Below are 15,207 nucleotides of genomic sequence, written 5' to 3'. Positions count from 1 at the left end.
GTGATATTCCTTGTGTGTATACTTTGCTTGTTTGTGTGGTCTTTGAGCATTAATGTACATAATAACAACAAAAACCCTAAAATAACTTTTGTGTGGACTGTTGGCTTAATCTTGGACAAATGGACTTAGAACTTAGGCAACACTCCTATGCTAAAGGACTTGGCCAATGCCAACTTGTTGAGAAACCAAGTGCTTGCAATTTGAAACTTCATCTGATACATCATTCAAGATCCCTTTGAGTTCATCTACAACATGATCATTGTGAAGTTGTTATTTTGAACCTGTGACTTGTGGAATTCATCTGTTACATGTGCTATTTTAAAGAAGATCATGGAATGGCAAAAGCTTGGATGTGGCTATCTTTATTTGATGCCTATGCTCTTCAATATAATATAATTGTGCATTTGTGTGTTGCTTGATTGTAAAAGTCTAAGGGAATTCTGGGTTTCTATTGATATTCTTGTCTATGGGATAGCTACCCATTTGGTCAGATCTTTTCAACTCTCAACTTTTAATTTTGTGCATAGGATTAGTCTCTTCATCTTCTCCCCAATTCTTTAATTTCAAAATCTCTCCCTCCCTTTTCAAAATCTTCTTTGATTGAACTTATTTTGTTCTAAACTTTGACCACTTTGCAAAAAAGATAGAAACTTTGGCCTTATGCCATTGCATTCTCAAACTTCTTTTCTTAAATCAAACTTGTAAATAAACTTAACCATACTTGACTTTAACTTTCAAAAAAGCCAAAAAGAACTACCTCATTCAAACCATTTTTAGGCCTTTGTGCCTTTCAAACTTAATTTCTATTAAAATCAATGCATCCACTTTAAAATTTGTATCACGAACTACGAGGTTTTGATCCCTCATTTTTATGTTGGTACGTAGGCATAAGACCGAAGGTCTTGCCAAACACAAAAATATATTTAATGAATTCTTTTCTCATCCCCCATTCTATTTTGTTTGTAAACATCATTTTATACAAAATACATATGCACACAAAAAGGGCTCTCTAGGAGTACCTAGGACACTTTGGGTGTTAACACCTTCCCTGTGTAACCAACCCCCTTACCTGTAATCTCTGACATTTTATTAGTTTTAATTTGAAAACTTTTTACTTTTGGGTTTTGTTCGTACATTTTCCCTTTTCCCTTGGAAACAATAACAGCGCGGTGGCGACTTTTGTTATTTGATCTCTAGCTTATCCATAGCTTGATGATCATGAAATTACCGCTACAAAATGATCGTGAAACAAATAGGTCAACTTTTAACTAATAAAATTAATTAATTAAAATTCAATTAAGCCATCTAATTAAGGTAATTAAAATTAATTATCAAAATTATTCAATTAAAAATTAATGTAATCAAATAATTAAGTTAATTAAAATTAGTTAACGAAATTATCTAATTAATCAAGACTTTAATTAATTAATCAATTTAGAAAAAGAAATAAGTGACAATATTGAATATTAAATAATCGAATCGAATCAGCCACTATATGCTCATAAACCGGTCTGTAAAATGCCACAATGGAACTGGAATGACATCTGTGAAGATCAAAACGCGGTGAAATGCCACATTTGATTTGTTGGATCCGCGAATTAAAATTCCATTTTAAGCGCAATGAAGACCCAATAGCAACCCAATCAATATATGACATGTAACACTAATATTAACAATGATTATAAAATAATACCAAACTTTTGCTTTCTCTTATTCATGTGAAGTTCATATACATGACAATAACATTTCCTCAACTTCACGCTCTTGAATTAACAAATTGATTAATTATTCATCACCAATTTCCACACTTCAAATAATAATCTAAAACCGAACTCTGACTTTTCATATTAAGGCATATATCATGTTTTGAGAAAAGACAATGTACTTATTAACAAAAGAAAAGAATTAGAAAAAAAAGATTGTCAATACAATGAACACAATGTATTAGAGTGGAATAACCAAGGCTATGAATACAATGCCTCGTTACGAGCCTCCCTGGAATAATAATATCATCATCACCTAACCAATGTTCAAATTAAAACACCAAAGACTATGAAGGATTCAGTGCGTCTTAAAGTCACAACAACAAGCATAATCCCACAACAGTATACATCCCCTTTATAAATTTATATTAAACTTAGATTTTAATATTATTGAAAGAACTAAATCCAAACTTAAATGTATAAGTTAAACATAAACAATTAGCCAAAAGGAAACAGTGGAGCGTTACCTAAACAACTATATGGTCGGAGATCGTGGGCGGAGATTTGGGCTGTCGCTCAGAAATCGCGGTTGTTGGCGACGATTTAGGGATATCGACGGTGAGTGGTTGTTGTTGGAGGAAGGGGGCGTCGCCGACGATTAAGAAGGTTTGATGTGAGAGTAGGTGTGAAAAGGAGGAAACGGCGGTTTCACGGTGGGTTTCGCGATGGTGGTGTAGTGGATGTCATTCGTCGGAAAGGAGAAGAGGAGTTGTTGTGACGGCTGGTCCAGGCGGTGGATTTATTGGAGATTTAGATGGAGCTTCCGGTGAGGGAGGGGTCGCGGATGGAGGTCGAAGGTAGTTTCCGACGGTGGTGGTTGGAGTTTGGGATTTCGCGGCGACGAGATGAAGAGTGAATGGGTTATGCGTTGTTGTTAGGTTGGAACGCGGACGGAGGTTTGCCGGCGGTGAGCGGATCTGTGTTGATTCCGACGGAAGGAAGGCGGTTGTTTGGCGCTGTGGAGAAGAATAGGGAACAATTTCTTTCTCTTTTTATTTTCCTCCCCTTTCTTCATGTTCAGAGGGAGAGATTATCATTTTGGAGAGTGAGAGGACTGGTTTTCTTGTGGTCCTCTCTCTTATTTTCTTTATCGTTTTCTTTTTTCTATTTTCTTGATTTTTTGCTAAGAGAGAGTGATTATTGAGGAGTCAGGTCAGTCCCCTAGAGAGAGAAGAGAGGTCGCCTTTTATTTTGTGGATTCCCTTTTTTTTTTATCGTTTTCCTTTCTTTTAGCGGACCGTTGGAGACCCTTAGTGGAGATAGATGCGTGCTAGCTGTCACCTTTTTCCAGCGAGCGAGAGAGAGGATTTGGAAGAAACTTTTTATTTTATTTATTTTCAGATTTTTTTAATAATAATATTAATTAAATCTCAAATTTTGATTGGATAAAGGGGATAAGTGTGAATTGCTAATTAGGAGCATTGATTAATTTGAATCGATGATTCAGATTAAATCAAAGAAGCACAAACAATTTAAAATGGCAAAGTTCCCCTTCTAGATGATTTAAATGGAATTAAATCAATGAATTCAAATAAAATTCACAACTTTTCACATAATCATGATAAAATTAAAATAAGAGCATGGAAAATTCTATTTATTTAATCTGGAAATTTTGGCGAAAGAATAAAATTAAAACGAATAAAAATAAATAAAAGTCGGGCGAAAATTATCTTGAAAAATTAAATCGGATGCACTAAAATGATCAGCACGAAATATACTTATTAAAAAAATACAGTGTTTCTTTAAATTCTAAAATAAATTTTCACCGGTTAAAAGGCTCAAACAGATTAAAATGCAACTGAAAAAGTCGTCGAAAAATATAACGAGCACACCAGGCTGAACCACGTGAACTGTAGATTAATAATACTGGCGTGTGTAAGTTTGATTTCGAAACTTTTTACCCGCTGATTTTGCACGTACTTGAGGAATGATTTAACCAATTTGACTGTATATTCGAGAATTCATTTCGATTGATATTTTAGGTATTATTCATGATGAAGTGCATTTTATGCTGTACATATGATGCAAACTGAAATTAAAATCGAATTTATAAAAGTTTTAAAATGCCCGGACAAAATTGGGGTACGAAAAGACTCGAATTTTGTCCTTTGGAAACACAAGGAAGAAATGCAGAAAGAAAATGCAGTGAGAAATACAGTAAGAAATGTTTTTAGGAGGTAAAATGAAACAATCAAGACTCTCTGGGAATCGTCATAACAATATCTCGGATGTCACAATCGAGATTTTCCAACAATGGAATGATACCTCAACTGTACCTAAGACTTTCTGAGCATTAGCAGAACAACGTCTTGATTTGAATGCATGAGATTCTCTGAGTATCAATGAAGCAATATCCCATATGATATAATCAAGATATTCCGACAAGGGAATGATACCTCAATCGTATTTAAGATTCTCCGAGGACACCTAGATCAGTATCTCTAAAAGTTGAATGAGACTCTTCATATCGATGAAGTAGTATCTTAAACAGATAAATGAGATTCTCTATATCACACTGAAGCAACATCTTATATGATAGAATTACGATATTCCAACATGGGGAATGATACCTTAATTGAATCTAAGACTTTTCAAGGATACTAGAGAAGTATCTCAAAAAACAAGTGAGATTCTTCATATTGATGAAGCAGTATCTCAAATATTCGTCTGTTGGGGGAAATATCTTAGAAAAGACTCTTTTTGGAGGAGATTTACTGGAAAAGCTCTGTAGGGGGAAAGCTCATAAGAGACTTTTTATGGTAACCTCTGCTTGGAGAGGAATGATAGCAAAGAAAATGTTTGGAATATCATTATTAATCATAAAGTTGAAAAATGATTTGCTGAGAAATAATTCCACGAGCACATGCAGGGTAATAACTTTATTTAGAAATAAGGAAAGTTGGGGATGCATATGAATGACCCTGGATCCTGATATTTTGGTGTGATTTTTGTATGATATTCCACTTTAGGTGGAAATACCATGCATGGGATGATGCATGATATACATTCAGGGATGCAATTGCTGGGGATATTTAGGATGTGCATGGGAATGTAACTGATTTTTGATTTTATATAAGGTTATGCATAAGTATGCTGATGATTGGTGGTATCATGTTTGATGAATTTTTCAGTTTGGTAGGAAAATAATTTATGAATGATTCATGTGATGCATGTGGGAATACAAATGGGTAACTGTATATTTTTGTAGGGCTTTATTTTTTCAATGAGATTGTTGGAGAATATCATCATCAAAGGGTTGATGGAAAGGTAATTGTCATCGTCAAAGAGTTGACGGAAAGGTAAATGGCATCATTAGAGGGCTGATGGTAATTAATTTGTTGTAAAATGTCATCATCAGAGGGCTGATGGAAAAGAATTTGTCATCGTCAAAGGGTTGACAAAAAGAAATAAAGGATGTCATCACCAAAGGGTTGGTGGAATAAAAATTTGTCATCGTCAAAGGGTTGACGGAAAGGAACTTTGTCATCGTCAAAGGGTTGACAAGAAGAAACTTCACTATGGAGTGGCATCATCAAAGGTTTGATGGAAATTTTTTATCATCATCAAAGGCTTGACGGAAAGAAATAAACGATGGCATCACCAAAGGGTTGGTGGAAAAGGAATCATATATGTAGTATCATTGTCAAAGGGTTGACGGAGGGAAACTTCACTATGGAGTGGCATCACCAAAGGGTTGGTGGAAAAGACTGTCATCATCAGAGGGCAGATGGAAAAGAGTTTGTCATCGTCAAAGGGTTGACGAAAATAAACTTCACTAAGGAGTGGCATCATCAAAGGGTTAATGGAAAAGGAGACCTCACTATGGAGTGGCATCACCAAAGGGTTGGTGGAAAAGGACGATCATCATCAGGGGGCTGATGGAGAAGAGACCTCACTATGGAGTGGCATCACCAAAGGGTTAGTGGAAAGGATGATTATCATCAAAGGGATGATGGAGAAGAGACCTCACTATGGAGTGGCATCACCAAAGAGTTGGTGGAAAGGATGATCATCATCAGAAGGCTGATGGAAAAGAGTTTGTCATTGTCAAAGGGTTGACGGAAAGAAACTTTACTAGGGAGTGGCATCATCAAAGGGTTGATGGAAAAGGAGACCTCACTAGGGAGTGGCATCACCAAAGGATTGGTGGAAAAGGATGATCATCATCAGGGGGCTGATGGAGAAGAGACCTCACTATGGAGTGGCATCACCAAAGGGTTGGTGGAAAGGATGATCATCATCAGAGGGCTAATGGAGAAGAGACCTCACTACGGAGTGGAATCACCAAAGGTTTGGTAGAAAGGATGATCATCATCAGAGGGCTGATGGAAAAGAAATTGTCATCGTCAAAGGGTTGACGGGAAGAATCTTCACTGTGGAGTGGCATCATCAAAGGGTTGATGGAAAGAATTTATCATCATCAAAGGGTTGACGAAAAGAAACTTCACTAGGGAGTGGCATCATCAAAGGGTTGATGGAAAAGGATGATCATCATCAGAGGGCTGATGGAAAAGAGACCTGACTATGGAGTGGCATCATCAAAGGGTTGATGGAAAAAATTAAAAGACGTCATCACCAAAGGGTTGGTGGAAAAGAAATGGTCATCATCAAAGGATTGACAGAAATAATTAAGGGATATCATCACCAAAGGGTTGGTGGAAAAGAAAATTTGTCATCGTCAAAGGGTAGACGGAAAGGAACTTCACTATGGAGTGGCATCACCAAAAGGTTGGTGGAAGGAAATTCGTTGTAAAAGGTCTTCATCAGAGGGCTGATGGAAAAAAGAGATCAGGTTATGTCCTCATCAAGGGGTTAATGGGAAGGAATTATTATGTTATGTATGCATATGATGCATGTTAATGGAAATTTCTTGTTTTTGTGAGAGAGCTTTTGCTATGCAACTTCCTGATTTGGCAGGAGAGTCATGTGTGTTCATTGTATGCAGTGCATGTGGTAATGCAAGAGGATTATCGGTTGTTTTTGGCTTAATCTCCCTTTTGGGAGGTGAGACTTTCTTGATACCAATGTTGATTGGATTTGGATTCATGAAGATGCCAACAAAGTGGATTTTTATTGGTTGCCAATATGGATTGGACTTTGGTTTCGGATATGCCAATAGGGATTGGACTTTGACATTATGAGGATGCCAACAAAGTGGACATTTATTTTTAGTAGTTGCCAATATGGATTGGACTTTTGGTTGGTAAAAGGTTTTGACTTCCCGACACTCTGTATTTTGAAGATGCGATGATCAAAGGATAGATGTGGATGCTTTTGGTGCCCCAAATTTGATCTGTTGTTGATATATTGTGTGTTTAGTCTTGAGAGGACCTCAACTTCTTTGCTTGATATGCTTTGATGGCTTGTAAATGAGCATAATGACGTAATCAATGCATAATGATTGTGCTCTTGCTCTTCCCTAAGGCTCTTTACAACTTGTATGCCCCAACCTTTAGGGTCTTTTAAAGGAATTCATCTTTGAAAGGAAACCCTGGGAATGCACATACCATGGCTTGAACCAACTTTGGCCCAGTACATGGATCATGCAGTGGTTTTCCCCTGATTAAGATTTTGAAAGGCTTGCCCCAGATGGACTGGATATTTTGAAATTGTTTGCCTCCTTGATCAACTGATGCTTGGAGTTTGTCTTTTGACTGACCAATTCATAGTCATTAGATGCCATGCCCTTGATCCATAGGGTTAAGAGGTGGTCTTGATTCGGATCAGCACCAACGGATGTTCAAGTTCCTCTGATTGTTCCTTATTGTTGGAATTTCCTTGATATAAAGTACTAACTTGCAGTTAAAATTGTTTATTTAATCAATGGTAATTTTAATGCGATATTCATGCAGGTTTGAAAAATCATTTATTGAGGTGATGTGATTATGTGTGACGAATGAACCATTAGTCCAAACGCAGTGCTGATTTATCTAGTGTGTGAAAGATATAGCAAGAATATGATCCCATATACAGGTGATTAGCAAATATTTAGGAGCCAGTTTACACATCTTTGCTGTAGTATGCTTTCAGAATAAACCTTTCTTCAATTAGGTCTTTTAAGGGTTGTAACGTGGCTTGGTTCACGGTTACTGACACAAAGGATGTAGGACTCAAATTTTGTTTTAACCCACCCTATCTTCATGATGATCTCCAATCCTACATTAAGTTAAACACACACATTCAACTTTTAAGAGAGTTTGGCAGTGTAAGATCTCTTGAAATGGCAGTCATCTTATTTTGCTCTTCATGGATGTTGGTGACACTTTGATTTTGGTATGGTGGTCACTGAATCTTGTTTTGCTTTGTTGAGGGTTTTCATTGCCTCTTTTGATTTTTGTTTTGATCCCTAACGTTTTCCTGTACCGCTTTTGAAGCTTTGGTCCATCGGGATTTCCCCATGTTTTTGCCTAAGTCTCTTTTTGGGGATCGACTTAGCAGGCTTTTTTTCTTTTGTTTGAAAAATTGTGACTTCCAAGTCATTGGTCATTGAAGAACAATCGACATAAATTTTGGATTTTGTATGGTTATTTACCACTTCAGGATGTGTTCGCAGATTATCATGTGGTTGATCCTCTGACGGGGTGTTTCATCTTATAATTTGAATGCGTAGTCAGATTAACTGAACACTACCCTGCCCCAGGTTAAGCGTAAGGGTTTGTAAATCCGAAATAAAGTCCTACTTCTAGGCTCGAAGTGGTTGACTAGGGATTAACTCCTTATCTCTCCAGTGTTTGGGGATTTAAAACAATGCCTGTACATCATCAGCAAGATTTTATCCGAAAGCATACAGTCAGCCATTATGGGTATTTCATTTTCGTCATCCTCCCTTCAATCTTTTCTAAAATAACTATTTGATAAACGAATGGGAGTAATATTTTTGTTTTTTGATATAAATGGAAAATATGAGTGAATACGAAAGGATTCATTAAAAACACACATAATCATTTCATTAATATTACCATTAAAAGAAGTCAACAATACTTGAAAGCAGATAAGTACCTGACATGCAAAGAAAAATACAAATGAAATGCTAGAAATAGCCAAATGATAGTCAATGCAGAGGAAGCTCTCTCGTGTCTAGTTCACTACTGGGCTAGCCTCCTTCAGAGTAGTGGTAGTTTTGCTCGTCGAGACTAGTATGATAATCATCTTCAGACCTATTCTCGGAATTTTCTTCCATAACATGGACTGATGGACCCACATATCTAGGTGAAGAAGTATTATTGATTTTCAAGCTTCGAGGTGTAAATGAGAACATCTTGGAATCAAGCAGGGTTTGTACTTTTCTCTTGAGAACCTTACAGTCTTTAGTTGAATGCCCATGTGCCCCATCATGGAAGTCACATTGGGAGTTGGCGTCAAAACCTGGTGGATACAGAGGAATGACTGGATTTAGCTTCTTTGGCACTATCAGTCCTCTCTCAATCAAATACGGAAGTACTTGACTGTATGTCATTGGAAGTGGATCGATGTGTCTCTCTAGCTTTCTTGGCCTTCATTGAGCCTGTTGACATTGTCGATGTGGAACATCCTGTCATTTGTATGGTCGTTGAGGTGGAACTGTTGTTGATGTTGAGGAGATCTTTGATGTGGAGAGGATGATCTCTGATATGGAGCTTATGGGATTTCCCAAACTGCATTAATTTCAACCTCTTCTTCCTTTAGTGAACTGATAATATATTCAATCTCAATGTTCTGGCTATTTGAGGCGTGTTGGATTCTTCCACTTTCAAAGCCATACTCGACGCGTTCTCCAATTGACACCAAGTGAGCGAAGTCTGATGCTACACTGCTAATCATCCTTTCGAAGTAAGGGCTTTGCAAAGTATCCCTGAATAATCCCATCAATTCTTTTTCTAAGAGTGGTGGTTCAATGCAATCCGCTAACTCTCTCCATCTTTGGGCATACCCTCTGAAGGATTCATCGCTTTCCTTAGATAAGGCTCTTAACTGCATGTGATCAGGAGCTATGTCCAAATTATATTTGTATTACTTCAAGAAGTCGTTAGCTAGGTCCAACCATGGTTGAACATGATTCCTTTCTAACTTCATATACCAACTCATTGATGCCCCAGTTAAACTGTCTTGAAAACAATGAATCATTAGCTTATCATTATGGGCATGAGAGGTCATTTTTCGACAAAACATCACCAAATGGTGCTTTGGATAGCCACCCCCTTTGTACTTCTCAAATTTTGGTACTTTGAATTTTGGGATTATAACCAGGCTAGGTACCAAACACATGTTTGAAGCATTCAGTTCAGGATTATCTTGTCCTTCTATGGCCTTGAGTCTTTTCTCAAGCACACAACATCTTTCAACGATCTCATCATCTTGTGGTCATTCAGTATTAACCACTAGGCGTGTTCCATGGGAATTTGGCACGGAGAATGCAAAGTTATGATATTCAACACCATCATGATATGAGGAATCTCGAACATTATGACGTTCTTGTACAACAGGGTTATCAACTAGGGTTTGCACGGGCCGAGGCTGGGTGAGATCATTTATTGGAGCTGGAATAACATTCTCAATGACTGTAGTCTACTGAATGTTGTCTTCCCTCTTTGATAAAGCTATCATAGCCTCAACAAGTTAGTCTATCTGGTTTTTCATCGAGTCAACATCTCCTCTTAATGCAATATGACTTTGCTCCAATGGATCCATGGTCTTTCAAGAGCTACTTCAAGTATGATATGAGTGTCGGGAATTCAACTGCAGGTTATGAAGGATGGATGAGTCTTTTGTATATTTTGTGAAAAATGATATGTAACGCATGATAAATGCAGATGCCGTGATATGTGTATGAATGAAGTGACATGTTCAGGATCACAGGTTCAAGGTATTCTCAGGTTAATTAGAATAACGGGTAAATGATAGGTATCTCTGATTAATGGAACCCCATGGGATAGGCTCTACAGTTGGTAGGTTCTTAGAGTCACGAATATTTCTTGAGAACATCATTGTCGTGACGAAGACTCATCGGATAATAATATCCTTAAGATGATCTCGTCTAGGCGAGGTCTTCGTATTGTCCCAACAAGGAAGGCTCCATGGGGATTCTACTACACAACTCTCGAGTCCATGGTTCTAACAAGGTTCTTAGAGTCATAGATCGAGGTTGGAAATATTACTGTAAGATAGTAATACGTCCAAGGGATCTCATCTGATTGGGGCTTTCATATTAACCCAACAAGTCTGAAACTTCGTAGGTTAATACTACATAAACGCCGGATAGAGTGGGTTAAAAGGTCCCTAGAGTCATTGATCCAACTTGAAAATACTATCGTCGTGAAGAAGACTCGTTGGACAATAATATCTCAAGAGAATCTACTCTAGGTGGGGTCTTTGTATCGTCCCAACAAGGAAGACTCCTTGTGGGCCTCCACCACACAACCACCAACTTAATCTTATGGTACTTCTCAGACTCGGGTGTAGAGCCTGTCTCACAAGGTACCAATAACCAGAGAGCCCCAAATAAGACATAGTTAATAAACCACAAATCAATAATTACAACAGAATAATAATAACAGAATAAAGGTAACAAAAAAACAAGGTTAACACTCAACACAGAAACTGAACTAAGTTAGGCTTGACTCTCTCTTGCTTAGAGCTAAATGTCCCCTGCAGAGTCTCCATCTGTCGCATCTCGAAAAATACGATTCCTCGCGATGGTCGCGGAAAAATTATGTTCGAACAGAGTCGCCACCTACCTTTATTTATCCCAATGAAGGAATAGGAAAATATCGATAAAACCTTTAGAAAGTAGAATAATGGTCATCGCAACCATATTCGAGTTCCGGAGTCGATTACGCAAGGGGAAGGTATTAGCACCCCTCACGTCTGTTGTACTCAACGGGAACCTTTTAGTTTAATTTGAGATTTGAATGTTAGCTTATGTTGTTTGTTTTCTTCGAGTGAATAAAAGATTAAAATAGAGATGGATGGAAACCTCATAAAGGGGAAAGGGAGGTTTTTTATTAGTGTGCTCGCCAAGATCTCGCAATCTCGTGCCTACGTATCCTTATGGTGCAATAAGGAAATCAGAGCATTCGTAGTTCGGGGAACTACGGTTTGTTGGCGTCTTTTAGCGAACAACTGTTTAGATCGCGTTCTAAAGGTTAAATGTTGGCTTGCCTACTCTCGACGTAGGCTTAAGCACTAGTTTGTTGTGTGCATTAGAAAGGATTAAACAGTGTTCTTTCTGAAAAGAGTTTTGGTCACACGGGGGTGACAAGTTGAGTTAATATGTTGGGTGTTTTGTTGGATTGGTTTTGATCGCACGGGGGAGAGAAAGAGATTTAATGTGTTGTGATATCTTGTTGGATGATGATTACTCGGATGATCGAGTAAGACAACTGTGATATCTTGTTTGATAATAATTAAGGTGTTTTAAAAGGATGAAGAATACTCGGATAGTCGAGTAAGACAACTCTTATCCTAATAGTCAGGAAAGGGAATAAAAGACTCTAGACCACCTTCTTTTTCATCTGAGTGATTGTGAGAATAGGATTATGTATGGTTGATGTATTTTTCGAATGAATGACAAGTACTTGAATGGCTGAGTAAGACAACTCTTATCCAAGCATTTGAGGAGAGGAATCGAAGGCTCTAGACCATCTCCCTTTTCGCATAGTTTATTGTGAAAATGATTTAATTAAGTTATATGTTTGTGGAAAAATGACAATTGTTTGACTAACCGAGTAAGAGAACTCGTATTCAATCAATATAGAAGAGAAGTTGAAGGCTAAAAATCATCTCCCTTTTCATTTCATTATTATGAAAATAATTTGATTTAATCTTGGTTTAAGGTTTGTAAAGAAACGACGATTGTCTAACTGAGCGAGTAAGAAAACTCGTATTCAAACAATCGAGGAGAGGAGTTAAAGGCTTAAAATCATCCCCCTTTTCATTTAGTTTATTATACGAATGTTTTGATTTAATTATGCTTAAGCGGATTAGAAATGACAATTATTTGACTAACCGAGTAAGAGAACTCGTTAATCGAGGAGAGGAGTTGAAAACTCAAAACCATCCCCCTTTTCACTTCGTAATTATGAAATGGTATTTAATTGTGATTAGGTGTTTTGATAATTAATTTTGAACAACATACACGACATTGGATCGAGGGTTGAATTGGTGTTTGTGAATAAATTATATTTTAATGAATCAATCATCTAATCGATTAATTAATAACCGAATAGGTCTCACTGTAAGAAAGCTCAAGAGTAAGCTATGTGAGGTTGATGGCGATGCTTAGAAGCAATCGACTTACAAGGTATTTGAAAATAGGCTCGACATGGAATCGAGAAGTATGTGATCTTTTAAATGGTTTGAATGGTTTATATTATGAAGTGATAGCAAAAATGATCGTGAAACAAATCGGTCAACTTTTAAAAAATAAAATTAATTAATTAAAATTCAATTAATCCATCTAATTAAGATAATTAAAATTAATTATCAAAATTATTCGATTAAAAATTAATGTAATCAAATAATTAAGTTAATTAAAATTAGTTAACGAAATTATCTAATTAATCAAGACTTTAATTAATTAATCAATTTAGAAAAAGAAATAAGTGACAATATTGAATATTAAATAATTGAATCGAATCAGCCACCATATGCTCACAAACCGGTTTGTACAATGCGACAATGGAATTGAAATGTCGTATGTGAAGATCAAAACGTGGCGAAATGCTCGATTGATTTGTTAAAATTTAATGATATACCAGCATGAAATTGCCGGATCCGCAAATTAAAATTCCATTTTAAGCGCAATGAAGACCCAATAGAAACCCAATCAATATATGACATGTGACACTAATATTAACAATGATCATAAAAGAATACCTAACGTTTGCTTTCTTTTATTCACATGAAATTGGTATACATGCCAATAACATTTCACCAACTTCACGCTCTTGAATTAACGAATTGATTAATTATTCATCACCAATTTCCACACTTTAAATAATAATCTAAAACCGAACTCTGACTTTTCATATTAAGGCATATATCATGTTTTTAGAAAATAGAATGTACTTATTAACAAAAGAAAAGAATTAGAAAAAAAAATTGTCAATATAATGAACACAGTGTATTAGAGTGGAATAACCAAGGCTATGAATACAATGCCTCGTTACGAGCCTCCCTGGAATAATAATATCATCATCACCTAACCAATGTTCAAATTAAAACACCAAAGACTATGAAGGATTCAGCGCATCTTAAAGTCATAACAACAAGCATAATCCCACAACAGTATACATCCCCTTTGTAAATTTATATTAAACCCAGATTTTAATAATATTGAAAGAACCAAATACAAACTTAAATGTATAAGTTTTACATAAACAGTTATCCAAATGGAAATAATTGAGCGTTACCGAAACAACGGTATGGTCAGAGATCGTTGGCGGCGATTTGGGATGTCGCTCGGTAATCGCGCATGTTGGCGACGATTTGGGGATATCGACGGTGAGTGGTTGTTGTTGGAGGAAAGGGGCGTCGCCGACGATTGAGAAGGTTTGATGTGAGAGTAGGTGTGAAAAGGAGGAAACGGCGGTTTCGCGGTGGTGGTGTAGTGGAAGTTGTTCGTCGGAAAGGCGAAGAGGAGTTGTTGTGACGGACGGTTCCAGGCGGTGGATTTATTGGAGATTCGGATGGAGTTTCCGGTGAGGGAGGTCGCGGATGGAGGTCGAAGGTAGTTTCCGGAGGTGGCGGTTGGAGTTTGGGGTTTCGCGGCGACGAGATGAAGAGTGAAGGGGTTGTGCGTTGTTGTTGGGTTGGAACGCGGATGGAGGCTTGCCAGCGGTGAGCGGATCTATGTTGATTCTGGCGGAAGGAAGGCGGTTGTTTGGCGCTGTGGAGAAAAATATGGAAAAATTTCTTTCTCTTTTTATTTTCTTCCCCTTTCTTCACGTTCAGAGTGAAAGAGCGTCATTTTGGAGAGTGAGAGGAGCGGTTTTCCTGTGGTCCTCTCTCTTGTTTTCTTTATCGTTTTCTTTTTTCTATTTTCTTAATTTTTTGCTGAGAGAGAGTGATGATTGAGGAGTCAAGTCAGTCCCCTAGAGAGAGAAGAGAGGTCGCCTTTTATTTTGTGGGTTCCTTTTTTTTTATCGTTTTCCTTTCTTTTAGTGTACCGTTGGAGACCCTTAGTGGAGATGGATGCGTGTTAGTTGTCGTGTTAGTTGTCATCTTTTGCCAGCGAGCAAGAGAGAGGATTTGGAGAGAAACTTTTTATTTTCATATTTTTCTAATAATAGTATTAATTAAATCCCAAATTTTGATTGGATAAATGGGATAAGTGTGGATTGCTAACGAGGAGCATTGATTAATTTGAATCGTTGATTCAGATTAAATCAAAGAAGCACAAACAATTTAAAATGGCAAACTTCCCCTTCTAGATGATTTAAATGGAATTAAATCATTTAATTCAAAT

At 37.1% G+C, this 15,207-nt stretch overlaps 1 long non-coding RNA gene across 1 annotated transcript; it reads right to left on the bottom strand.

Moving 5' to 3' along the window:
- Positions 1–920: 920 nt before the first annotated feature.
- On the bottom strand, positions 921–3,042 carry LOC127127992 (uncharacterized). The gene is made up of 2 exons (XR_007805597.1): positions 2,231–3,042; positions 921–1,230 (listed from the first exon to the last, which is right to left on the bottom strand). It is a non-coding gene; the product is annotated as an uncharacterized LOC127127992 (long non-coding RNA).
- Positions 3,043–15,207: the final 12,165 nt, after the last annotated feature.

The sequence above is a fragment of the Lathyrus oleraceus genome, chromosome 3 (genome assembly GCF_024323335.1).
Source record: "Lathyrus oleraceus cultivar Zhongwan6 chromosome 3, CAAS_Psat_ZW6_1.0, whole genome shotgun sequence".
Lineage (NCBI taxonomy): Eukaryota > Viridiplantae > Streptophyta > Magnoliopsida > Fabales > Fabaceae > Lathyrus > Lathyrus oleraceus.
This window is presented reverse-complemented; position numbering and strand designations above follow the sequence as displayed.